Genomic DNA, 13090 nt, shown 5'->3' with positions numbered 1-13090 from the left:
GTCTCAAAATGAATAAATGATACATAATCTCACATCAGAAAGATATAAATGATGTTACTTTGGAGTGCATTAAAAAATTCCACAAACATTTCAAATTAAATGCCTTTAAAATATTCAGGGAAATAATCACATTTAAAAAGACGAGATTTGTTACATTTAAGAGTGGTTAAAAATTTTAACTAAATAACAATCTCAACTAATTACTAAGCATGTAATATACAGAAGAAAATACGCTAAGTATTGAAATATATCAATTATACATTCAGGAGTAGATGCCTCTGAAATGCTTAAGATACTCAAAAAGCTGTCTTTAATATAACAGTTTCAATCATATTCACACTTAACAGAAAGCTACAAATGAAAAAAAAAAGCTACAAATGTAAATTTCAAAACAACTAGAATAATATTCTAGTTGTACTCAACTGAATGAAATTTGATAACTATCAGGGAAGTTACATAAATCCGTAATAATAAAAATCAGTATTAGAATCACAGAAACATTTCTAAAGAAATACTGTTAAATAATGTTAATTTTAACCATATTACATTCTCTTCAGAACTTGAGATTCTGCATAGTAAAGTAATTTGGAATGGTAGGCTATACCACAGTTTTTTTTTTTTTTAAATAAATAACTAAATCAATTAAAGACATTTTAGCTTTCCATCCCATGTTCCTGCATAAAGAGGAGTCAACTAGATATTATATAATAAACACAAAAATAAAATAAACATTACCCATATTACCTAGAAATCCTTATATGTAAACACTGAGTCATGGAATATGACTTAGGTACACACAGAAACAGAAAAAATAAATGAGACAGGAAGAAGAACAAGGAGCACACACATATGCAGGTATCTTTCTGTCTACATTTGACTATAAGGTTAGCTGGATCCAAATCAAAGCCCCCCCCCTTTTTTTTTATTGTTGTTAATCCCCATACATTACATCACTAGTTTTTGAGGTAGTGTTCCATGATTCATTGTTTGTGCGTAACACCCAGTGCTCCATGCAGAACGTGCCCTCTTTAATAACCATCACCAGGCTAACCCATCCTCCTACCCCCATCCCCTCCAGAACCCTCAGTTTGTTTTTCAGAGCCCATCGTCTCTCATGGTTCGTCTCCCCCTCCAATTTCCCCCCTTCATTCTTCCCCTCCCGCTACCTTCTTCTTCTTCTTCTTCTTTTTAAACGTATATTATTATATTATTTGTTTCAGAGGTACAGATCTGTGATTCAACAGTCTTGCACAATTCAAAGCGCTCACCATAGCACATACCCTCCCCAGTGTCTATCACCCAGTCACCCCATCCCTCCCACCCCACCCCCGACTCCAGCAACCCTCAGTTTGTTTCCTGAGATTAAGAATTCCTCATATCAGTGAGGTCATATGATACATGTCTTTCTCTGATTGACCTATTTCGCTCAGCATAACACCCTCCAGTTCCATCCACGTCGTTGCAAATGGCAAGATCTCATTCCTTTTGATGGCTGCATAATACAAAGCCCCCTTCTTTTAAAAAGAGTAGACGAAGTTCAAAATCACAAGAACACAACAGCACTCTGTGCATATTGAGAACTATCAGAACCAAAACTGATTCAGCTGACTACTAAAATATACCTATACTATATGACGAGACTATGGCTCTTATAACATGGGTCAGCAAAAGGTACAAACACATAGAAGTAATATGAAAAAAAGTCTTTTCCATTAGAAATCATAACCCTTAAGTGTTTTTATTGACTTTTGAGTAAACTCAAAACTAGGACCTCTTTAAATACCAAAAAATAGGTATTTTCTGTTTACAAAGTAAGCTATCATTGCCTGATGACCTTCTCCTACTCCAAATTATCCCTTTTTGGGAATAAGCCTCAGCCCTTGGTCACTGGGAGAGGCATATGTCTTAGGCTAGGTCAATCAAGAGTTCTCCCCTGTATGTTTTACTAGCTGGAACTAGCAAGTTACAACTCTAGCTACAAGGCTGCAAGGTGGTAAACCAAAAATTACAGATGATCATATATCTCTTGACTCATGGGGAAAGCCCAATCTGCAGAAGGACAGAATGACAGTAGTATGCACAAAAAAGAGGTAAATATAACATCCCCTATAACACCTATCTAGATATAATAGCCTCAAGGCCTATTCTCCCCCTACGTCTTCTTGATTATATGAACCTTTAAAATCCCTCATCTCACGACTCTATGAACTCCACACACATTTTTACCTCCATTAGTTGAGCAGAGCTACTGTTAGCTGCAACTGGAAGAGGTCTAACTTTTGTCTTCTCAGATGTACTAAAAACTGAGTTGCCAAAGTCACTGCAGTATAACTTTTCTTAATTTTGTAGTTACTAAACAAACACAAATAAGTGTAAATGCAAGCATGCATTCACACACACTCAATCTCTCTCTCTCTCTCTCTCTCACACACACACAACCTATACAGCTATTAAATTGGAGACTGTAGACTCCTTGAAAGAAAACTGGGAAGAACTTAACTAATCATGTCAGTTTGTAGCCCTTTTAGGACTCCCTAGCCAACACAAAGAGCTAAAAGTTCATTCCACTCCAATCTGTACTATTTTGAAATAAAATTATAGAAGTCCTTGCATAGGGCGCCTGGGTGGCTCAGTTGGTTAAGCGACTGCCTTCGGCTCAGGTCATGATCCTGGAGTCCCGGGATCGAGTCCCGCATCGGGCTCCCTGCTCGGCGGGGAGTCTGCTTCTCCCTCTGGCCCTCCCCCTCTCATGTGCTCTCTCTCTCTCTAACAAATAAATAAAATCTTTAAAAAAAAAAAAAAAAAAAAGAAGTCCTTGCATAAAGAACCTCAGAAACCATATAATCCGACCCCACCACTCCTTAAAGATGAAAAAACAGAGGTGAGGTTTTTCAAAGGCTACAAAATGGTATATCTGGCATATGCTAAGAAAAAGGAATAAGAATTTGGCAGTAATATGGGGAAGAAGAGACTGACAGTTCCACATTTTTAAAGATACATGGATTGGGGGAAAAATATAATACCCATCTGGGAAAATAAAGTATCAGGGAAAAAAAAAAAAAAGCCAACTAAAAGAGCTGACAAGTTGTGCTAACTGGAGAGGAAAACTTGCTTTCTCTTGAAAAGTCAGAACAATTACAATTTCCACCGAGACCTGAGGCATTCTAGAAAAGAAATAACTGATAAGAACGGTAGAAGTGATAGAATCATTTTTGTAAAACATAACAAGGCAAAACAAACTATACTGTTTATAATCCTTACTTATTTTAGCAAATGAGAAAACCTAAAAATCTCCTGGTACCGGGAGAGACAATATTGGTATTTCTGCTTTAAACAAGCAGGAAATAGTACCATTATATATAATATCATAAGAAAAAATATTTGTGGGCGCCTGGGTGGCTCAGTTGGTTAAGCGACTGCCTTCGGCTCAGGTCATGATCCTGGAGTCCCGGGATCGAGTCCCGCATCGGGCTCCCTGCTTGGCAGGGAGTCTGCTTCTCCCTCTGATCCTCCTCCCTCTCATGCTCTCTGTCTCTCATTCTCTTTCTCGCAAATAAATAAAAAATAAAAAAATAAAATAAATAAAATAAAATAAGAAAAAATATTTGTAACAAGTGTCAGTATGAAAAAGATTATATTTACTTAATTTGGAAAAATGCTTTTTATATGAAACTTCATAAAATACTAAAAATTCTAAATGAAGAAAACATACAGAATATATATGCAGATTTTATAAGTTTATAATCTACCTTTTTGACTACCGTATTTACGACAGCAAAAGTAACGTTTTAAAAATGAAATACTAATTGTACCCTTACATGCAAAGGCAAACTTTCTACAGTAACACACTCCCATGAAATGTGGATTTGATATTTAGAATTCCCAAATACCAGGATGCTTTTTTAAAAAGGATCTGAATTTTAAGTACATTGAGTCTTTAAAAAAAAAGTATTTTGGAAAAACTATAAAGAAAAAGAAAACTGCAACTCTGTAGACAAATGACAATGAGGTTGAAAACATACAAGATTTCAAGAGCAAAACACAAATTACAAGCACAATTTATTTTTTTACATTTGCCATAACCCAGAGGCATATGCATAGAATGTCTGCCAACACAGAAAATAGCTAACACATTCCTAAAATATACTATAGTGTATCTATAAAATATATAGATTTGATACCTCTATCAAATCCCTCAATTTGCTATAGAATTCTCTATTTACTTTGTCTGCTTCTCTCAACCAGACTATAAGCTAACTTAGGTCAGGGACTCTCTATTATGTCTCCAATGCCTGTTACATGGTGCCTAATGTATGGCAGGTCCTTAAAAAATTTACATTAACTAATTAAAACAAAAATCCATTTGCCCTAATATTACTGATTGACCACTGTTAAACTGTTTTAATCTGCTAAATAAAAATGGTAAAAATATCATAAAGAATTATTGAGAGACTTAAACAACATTAATTTATTCATTCTATACACATTCATCAAAGCACTGAAAGCCAAGTAAGAAACTGGGAACGCATCAGTATGAACAAAAGCAAGGTGGTCCCTGCCTTCATCATGTTTTGTAATTTAATGGAGGATCAGTGAATCAAAGTTTAAAAATTATAAAGAGTTACATATGTGTTTTTAGTTATTTGTAATGTGCATGTAAGTATTTTCTATAAATGTGTATGTGTATGTTCAGCTTAGTGCCCAAAATAAAGAGAAACTAATAATTATTAAACCAACTTCTTTCCATAAAGAAACATTCTCTGTAAGAAAAGAACTAGCAAACCAAGTTCAGTAGCATACTAAAAAGATTATACACCATGACCAAGTGGCATTTATTCCTGGAATGCAATGATGGTTCAATATACGAAAATCAATAGAAATCACATTAACAGAATGAAAGGAAAATACATGATCATTTCCACTGATACAGAAAAAGGATCTGATAATTTAACATCCTTTCATGATTTAAAAACAACATCACACACACCTTAACAAACTAGGAATGAAAGGAAACTTTTTCAACATAATAAAAACTAAATATAAAAAACCCACAACAGCTAACATATTCAATGGAGAAAGACTGAAACCTCATAAGATCAGGAACAGTATGTTCACTTCCACTACTTTGATTCAACATAGCATCTGAAATTCCAGCCAAGGCAATTAGGCGAGGGGAGGAAAAAAAAAAGGCACCTGGGTGGTTAAGTAACTCTTGGTTTCAGCTCAGATCATGATCTCCCACTCGTGACATCAAGCCCCGCGCTTGATGTAAGCTCCATGCTTACTGCTGACTCTGCTTGACCCTCTCTGCCCCTCCCCCTGCTCATGCACACGGCACGCACACACGGCTCTCTCTCAAGTAAATAATCAATCTTGAAAAAAAAATAACTCCTTCAACTCAAAACCAAAAAACAAACAACCCAATTCAAACATGGGTAAAAAACTTAGACATTTCACCAGAGAAACTGACCATTCTCCAGATGGTCCATAAGCACATGAAAATATGCTCAAGCATCACTAATCAGTCAGGAAATGTACATCAAAACCACAATGAGATACCACTTCATACCCATTAGGACAGCTACTATCAAACACACAAAAAGCAGAAATTAACAAGTACTGACAGGGATGTGGAGAAATCAGAATCTTCGTGCATGGCTGATGGGAATGTAAAATGTGTAGCTGCTATGGAAAACAGTATGGTTGACACCTCAAAAAAATTAAACATAGAATTACCATATGATCCAGCAATTCCAACTCTTGGTATATAACCAAAAGAACTGAAAGCAGGGACTCGACCGGGTATTTGTATGCTGATGTGAATACTGTTATTCACAATAGCCAAAAGGTGAAAACAACCTAAATGTCCACTGACAAACAAATGGATACACAAATTACAGTTTATACATACAATGGAATATCATTCAGCCTTAAAAAAAGAAATTCTGAATTGTGCTATAACATGGATGAACCTTGAAAACATTACGCTAAATGAAGTAGGCTAGACACAAAAAGACAAATACTGTATGACTGTACTTCTATGAAGTACCTGGAAGAGTCAAAGTCATAGAAACAGAAAGTAGAATAGTGGTTGACAGGGGCTGGGAAGAGGGCAACAGGAAACTATTTAATGTGTACAGAGTTTCAGTTTGGAATGATGAAAAAATTCTGGAGATACAGAGTGGTGATGGCTGCACAATGTTATGGATATACTTAATGCCACTGAATTATCACTTAAAACGGTAAATCATATATATATAAACAATAAAAAATCTTTTTTAAAAAGCACAAAATATGCTTAAAAGAATAAACACAGTCTAATTACAAATGATGGCAGCCTTTTCAAGGGATGTCTACTCAGAGAATACCCTATTTCCCCTTTTCTGAGCTGGACCATACCCACAAGGGATAAACTCATGAACAAGCTGACCCAATCATATCTTTTCTCCTTTGGAGTTTTGAAATCCATACTGAGAGATATGCCCAGCAATGTGAGCTACAGTTATCTGTAGCAGGCTGGCTTTAAGGAGGACTAGGTGTACAAAGGACCAGAGAGCTGGTATAGAGATGCAGGAAGGTGACAAGTAATCATATGGCACCAGACAGAAACAGAAAAGCTTCCTTGCTTGATTCCTGACAGTTTTCCAATGTCTCACTGTGTTCTTTTAAAGGCCAATTTATATTTCTCAGTCCTGAGTTCTGCAGAAGATTCCTACACCATTATAATGTATTTCCTTTTCTTCCTTACGCTGACTTGAGCAAGTTTCTGCTACTTGAAATCAAAGGAGCAGAGACTAAAGAAAATATTTTAATCTCAATAAAGATAAAAATCTATTCCTACCCAAATCCACTCACAGAATTAAAACTTTGACCTGGGAATAAATACTTATTTTCTTTATAGTCACAGACAAAACTGGAACACAAGTGCTCATGAATAGCATTAGAAGAGATTCACTGATTAAAAATCTAAATACCAGTTTTCCATTTATCATTCTCTAGAATCCTTTCAGAAGGTAACTATGAAGGTTAATTTTATGTGTTAACTGGGCAATGGAATACCCAGATAATTTGGTTAAAACATCGTTCTCGATGTGTCTGTGAGAAAGTTTCTGGGTAAGATTAACATTTGAATCAACAGACTGAGTAAAGCAAGACTGCCCTCCCCAATGTGGGTGGGCCTCACTGAATCCACTGAAGAAATGAACAGAATAAAATGGCAGAGTAAAAAAGAATTCACTCCTGCCTGGCTGTTGTCAAGCTGAGACATCAGTATTTTCTTGCCTTTGGAGCCTGCCTTAGACTTGAGCTGGACCATCAACTCCCCTGGGTCTCCAGCTTGTTGACTGCAAATCTTGGGACTTTTCCGTTTCCATAATCACATGTGCCAATTCCTCCTCACCCACCCACCCACCCACCCATCCCTCCCTCCCTCCCTCCCTCCTATGGGTTGTTTCCCTGGAGAACCCAGACTAAGACAAATACAGCAAGTAAAATTTGGATCAAAAGAGAGGAAAAGAGAGTGAGACAGAATACAAAATCTTTAAAGGGGTATTCGTGCATAATGGGAAAATATCAAAATTCTTTTTTATTTATCCACAGATTAAAAGATTACATCCACATAAATGTAGATGAAATGTTTAATTATAAAACTACATTAGAAACAAACCAAACCATAGAAATGGACCTGCTTTAATACCAAAGTCTATAATGCCCACATACCTTTCTGGCACAAATGAGCAATTCTCTTATATGTGTCACTGAGGTTTAATAAAAGCACAATCTTTCTCATTTAAATCTGGCAGTATTTTTTTATAGTGACAGAGGGCCAGGGGTAAGGGATCATTTGTGTACCTTATGGGTTCATGGACTAAAAATAAAAACACTGATGTATCCAGAGACAGTGTAAATCAGTGCAAAAAAACTTGATTTAGAAGTCTTGAACTCCAGGTTCTAGCTTTGGCTCGGACATATTAAAGAGTGGAGCTCTGAGAAAAATCACAACCTCTCAGGGTCTTGATTATCTTGCCTCCAAAATGAGACCACTAGATTTTTAGATGATTAGAAAGGTCTAATTCTGCCCTAAAAGTCCATTATTATAATGTAAATAATACCCTGTTACTAGGAACAATGCCATTGCAGTACAACCTCCAATGTCCAACTAACTAAGTTTAAGGACATAATTCAGGATGGTTTCTTCAAAGATGGTATAGCCATATAAATTTGCTCTTCTTCTGTTTCACTGAATAAAAACATAATATTCTCCCATCCATCTCCCTCTATCAAAGGGTACATGTTTGGAATTAGCTAAATTTGATTGTTTTGAGAATCACAGAATTATAGGTACTGGCAACAGAGGCAGAGCAGAAAATAACAATCTTGTAAGCTTTAAAAGAAAACATTCAATGTTTTACCATTTAATATAATTCGATAAATTGAGGAAGCTAAAATAAACACAGACCTGTATATATTTAACTATTTGAGCCCCTTACCCCCAACACACACAGAGTCAAATGAAATATTCTGGAATATTATAAATATTAATAAATATAAAATCTGTGAAAAGTTACAAAGGAAATACAGAAAAAAACTCAAATTCAACTACAAGGATATAGAAAAGAAACAAACTCAATATGTTAGTAAGTCATCAGGGAAATGATGAAAGAAAATGGAGAGTACAACAAAAATATAAAAATTTTCATTTTTAAAATTTTGGTTCACTAAAACTCAACAACTGTGTTTTCCCCGAGACATCGTGTTATTTATTTAAAGGGAATAAAAATACTTGAAAAGCATGAAAATTAAGAATAAAATGTAATGCAAACCAACTACAATTGTGAAGACAAAAGTATCAAAAGAGTGAAACTGAGTGACACCATAATGAATTACAGAAACAATTTGAAATTGAAGGGAAAAAAAAATAAGTATATAACATTTTCTTCCAGTTATTTTGTTATCTATATAATGATCTATGTATCCTGTCTACCAATTTCTTGAATAAAAGGAACCTAATGACAAAGCTCATATCCCTCTGTAGCTTGCATATAAAAAATGTTCAATGTATTTGTTGAATATAAGTGAATCCCTTAGGCATCTTCTAAGAAGTTGGGGAAGGGGAAGAAAATCAAACCCTAAAGTCAAACATTACCCATTCCCAATCCTATAACCTTTGCCTGCCTCTTTTCTGCTTTGCAAAGTTTCTTTATACTTAAGTTCCTATTTCCAATGAGATCATAAATAATCATTCTAAAGAGAGTTCCTACGAATTTAGAGTCAAGTATATTTATGCTCCCAGCTCTTCTCAAAAAAGCCCTTTGGGGAAAACATTCTATTTACTTACTTCCAACTTTTTCCTTTCTTTCCTTATCTATTAAAAGCTATTAAATAAAAAGTATTTTCTGATACTAATAATTTATATGTGAAAATGCTTCTTTGTGAAGTTTTAGCAGAGTTTTAAGTTTCAACCCATTATATCTACCTGAATTTATAAATTGTTTTATTATACTTTGTAATTAATTAACAGTGTTTAAATTTTTAAATACTATCAATGTGTTTAGGAGTAGGGAGGTAAGGTGCCTGAGAACTTATTCAAAGATACTGACCTAGTGGGCTTCACACCCTTATCAAACTCAGTATGTCTTCTGTGTGTAAGAAATATTTTACATTGACCCCTTTTAACAATCTGAAATGAAATGCAAAGGTAACATAAGCAACCTATGTATGTAATTTTTTTAAAGGAAATCAATATCCTAACAAATACAAGAATGAAATTTTAAAAGAAATCTATGGGGCGCCTGAGTGGCTCAGTCGTTAAGCATCTGCCTTCGGCTCGGGTCGTGATCCCAGGGTCCTGGGATCGAGCCCCACATCTGGGCTCTCTGCTCAGCGGGGAGCCTGCTTCTCCCTCTCCCACTCCCCCTTGCTTGTGTTCACTCTCTCGCTGCTCTCTCTCTGTCAAAATAAATAAAATCTTAAAAAAAAAAAAAAAGAAAAGAAATCTACGATAAACACAAGTATTTCAATATTAACCTCAGAAATGATTACACCAGAAGACATAATGAAGTAATCGAAAGCTAGTACCTATTCATAAAATCACAGTGAATGTAACAATTACAAATGTCCACAGACTGGTATACTCTCTATTGGTAAGCCAACTACTACAAACATGACTGCCACAGGCAACAGGATTTTTCGAAATGGCGAACTACTGGCCAAGTTCAGAACAAAGTTGAGTACAATCTTCTTCAATATACATTGTGGTTATATACCTAGGAAAATTCAGTGCATGTTAAAACTTTACAAAATATACTTGGTATTCTAATTAGGTTCATTTAAAATTGCCCCACCCACTATAGACCTCCTTCCCTGGACTCACTCACTAAATGTCCTTCAATTATTTTGTCAACAAAAAATACCCTCATAAACTTCTAGAACACCTCCTAGAAAATAACATTTCCCCCACTGAGAACCAAAGCTCTCAACAAGAGTATCCCCTGTGTGATAAATAACAAATGAAAGAGTCTAGCTGATTTATGCTACACTGAAACAGCTACAATCCTAAGAAACTGAAGAACATACAAGCATAATACAAACTACTGCTGATTTTAATGCTTACATTTTCCCTTAGGATCATTAATAGTTTGTATGAATTAAAACTGGTAAGGGTGTTGAAAATTAGTTCTGAAAGAGACACTTAAATTTAGCTCTGCTTTCATGTCAAAAGAAATTCTTAAAACAGTGTGAGTATCTGCTGCACAAGTTGGTGAAAACTGAAGAAGAAAAATAAGGCAGGCAAACACTGACACTTGTGGTCATTCTGAGATTGCTAATTTGAAATCAGGCTAATGCCTGCTTTGTAAATTCAAGGAAAGGTAAAACTGGTTCATAAATCACCTACTGATTTCAAAGGAAAACTGTAAACTCTTAATGAACACACAGTAATTTTTCTTCAAAAAAACTACTTACTAATATTAAACAGCCAAAAATGTGCTATTTGTCCATATATTTATATATTGAAAAAGATTTCATCTGATTTTAAGTCAAAAGATATAAACTCTAAGCAAACATTACTCTATGCAAAACTGTTGACTGATCTCAATTAAAACTAAGGCTGGTCTCTAAATAACTATGTCAAATGGCATTTTTCAGAGTACTATGGTGGAAATAACACCTGATCCAAAACGTTTTTTCTCTAGCACTGGAAAAAATAACTAGTTCTTCAGGTGAGCACTGGCTGAAATAAAAATGGCTTGCATTTAGGGGTCAATTACTCATACTAAAGCACCAACAGGAATGAAGACCAATGTAGGGAAAACCAGATTCACGTCTCCTCTTCTCAAATTATTCAAGGATATTTGCTCATTCTCAGTGAATCGCCTGTCACGGTTGAAGTGTTATCTCCTACACCCTTTTCTCCCTCATTCTTTTTACCAAGGACATTTAGTTGAATTTATATAGGTAGTAAATTCCATGAAATAACTTATCTTTATTATTAGTAAGCAAATCTAAACCTGATTCATCATGTTATAATGACTCAGAGACTACTAGCCAAATGAATAAAGTAATTATTACTTCTGTACTCAACAGAAACTAAGAATTAGGTGGCTATTCAAAACCTGTCTTTAAATTCTGCCTCCCTGAGGGCTATTGTATGCAGACATGCCCAGGAAAATCCTAAAACCAACCTGGACAGTTCTGGCCAAAATACAGAGTAATAGCCTATTTTGCCCATCAGAGATGTGTTATAAGATTAAAAAGCAGACCTATACAAGTAAAAATTACAAGACATTTATAACTATAAAACTTAACAAAACAGCTGCCAGCTTCCTGAGTCTGACAAAGAAATCTGTCACATTTACTGAGAAAGTTTAACCATAGAATTCAGATGTTAAAAGAAACTAGACTAAAGGAAGAACTTCTACAAGCTTGCCTATCATAAGATTTTTACAGTTTCTCTTGGCTGGAAACATGCAGGTTGCTAGAAAAAGTCACTAAAGGAACTTTAATCTGGTGTCTGCTCTGTTTTTCTGTACTTTATGTACAGTTCTTAGCCAGCTTAATTTAAATTTAAGAAACCAATGGCACGTGTACCTAAAAGTTTAAATTCTGATTAAGTAGACAGGCACCTTTTTATCAGTTTCTAGGAGTCTCTTTTGCTGTATTAACCCTTATCCCCTAGCAAGCATAATTGAGACAACAGTCCACTGGGAATTCAGGGGCTCAAACCAATACTGGGGGAACCATTAACCAGCAGGTTATCTGACGGAGCTCTCTTAATCAAGATCTTTAATAAATCCAGTGGGACACCAAAAGAGTCAAATCAAAGGAACTAGCAAAAAAAATAGTTTTATCCTTCCTAGAGAAAGGGTAGGGAAGGTGTCTAAACCATCTCTGTCCCCCTAACATTTAATAAACTGTGCGTACCTACAAATACTGGCACACGGTAGTTAATCAATATGTATTTTGTTTGACAAGTGAATAAAATGAAAATATAAACATCCATTTATAATTCTATGAATGATTTCTGGGTATGCTGTGCCAGTCGTATAAAAGAATTCCCACTGGGGCACCTGGGTGGCTCAGTCGGTTAAGCGGCTGCCTTTGGCTCAGGTCATGATCTCAGGGTCCTGGGATGGAGCCCTGCATCGGGCTCCATGCTCAGCGGGAAGTCTGCTTCTCCCTCTCCCACTCCCCCTACTTGTGTTCCCTTCTCTTGATGTCTCTCTGTCAAATAAATAAAATCTTAGAAAAAAAAAAAAAAGAAGTGGAAAAAAAGAGAATTTCCATAATTTCTCCAGCAGTGTTACCTAGTATAATGGTTAAGAACAGAGCATAAAGACTTAGATAATCTTGCTTTAGTTCCTAGCCTGCTTCTCTTATCACCAGTTAGCTGATATCTAGGATAATTATTTACAACTCTAAGCACTGGTTCCTCATCTTTAAAATGGGTATGATAATAAAACTATTATTATGAGAGAAAAAAGTCATTTAACTACAACTTAGGTAGCCTTAGCATGCAATCTGATTTTGGGTAAATAACAGTCACTGTTGCTGGCTGCATAATCAAATCCTATGTAAGGAATTACTGATAAAT

General features: G+C 35.4%; 1 protein-coding gene across 2 annotated transcripts in view; it reads right to left on the bottom strand.

Annotated features, from left to right (window-relative positions):
- CDC73 (cell division cycle 73) overlaps positions 1 to 13090 on the bottom strand; it is a 113255-nt gene that overhangs the window by 33048 nt on the left and 67117 nt on the right. The window lies entirely within an intron of this gene.

The sequence above is a fragment of the Mirounga leonina genome, unplaced genomic scaffold (genome assembly GCF_011800145.1).
Source record: "Mirounga leonina isolate KUSES-001 unplaced genomic scaffold, KU_Mleo_1.0 Mir_154, whole genome shotgun sequence".
NCBI classification, from domain to species: domain Eukaryota; kingdom Metazoa; phylum Chordata; class Mammalia; order Carnivora; family Phocidae; genus Mirounga; species Mirounga leonina.
Note: the sequence above shows the minus strand (reverse complement) of the source record. Positions and strands in the feature narration are given on the sequence as shown.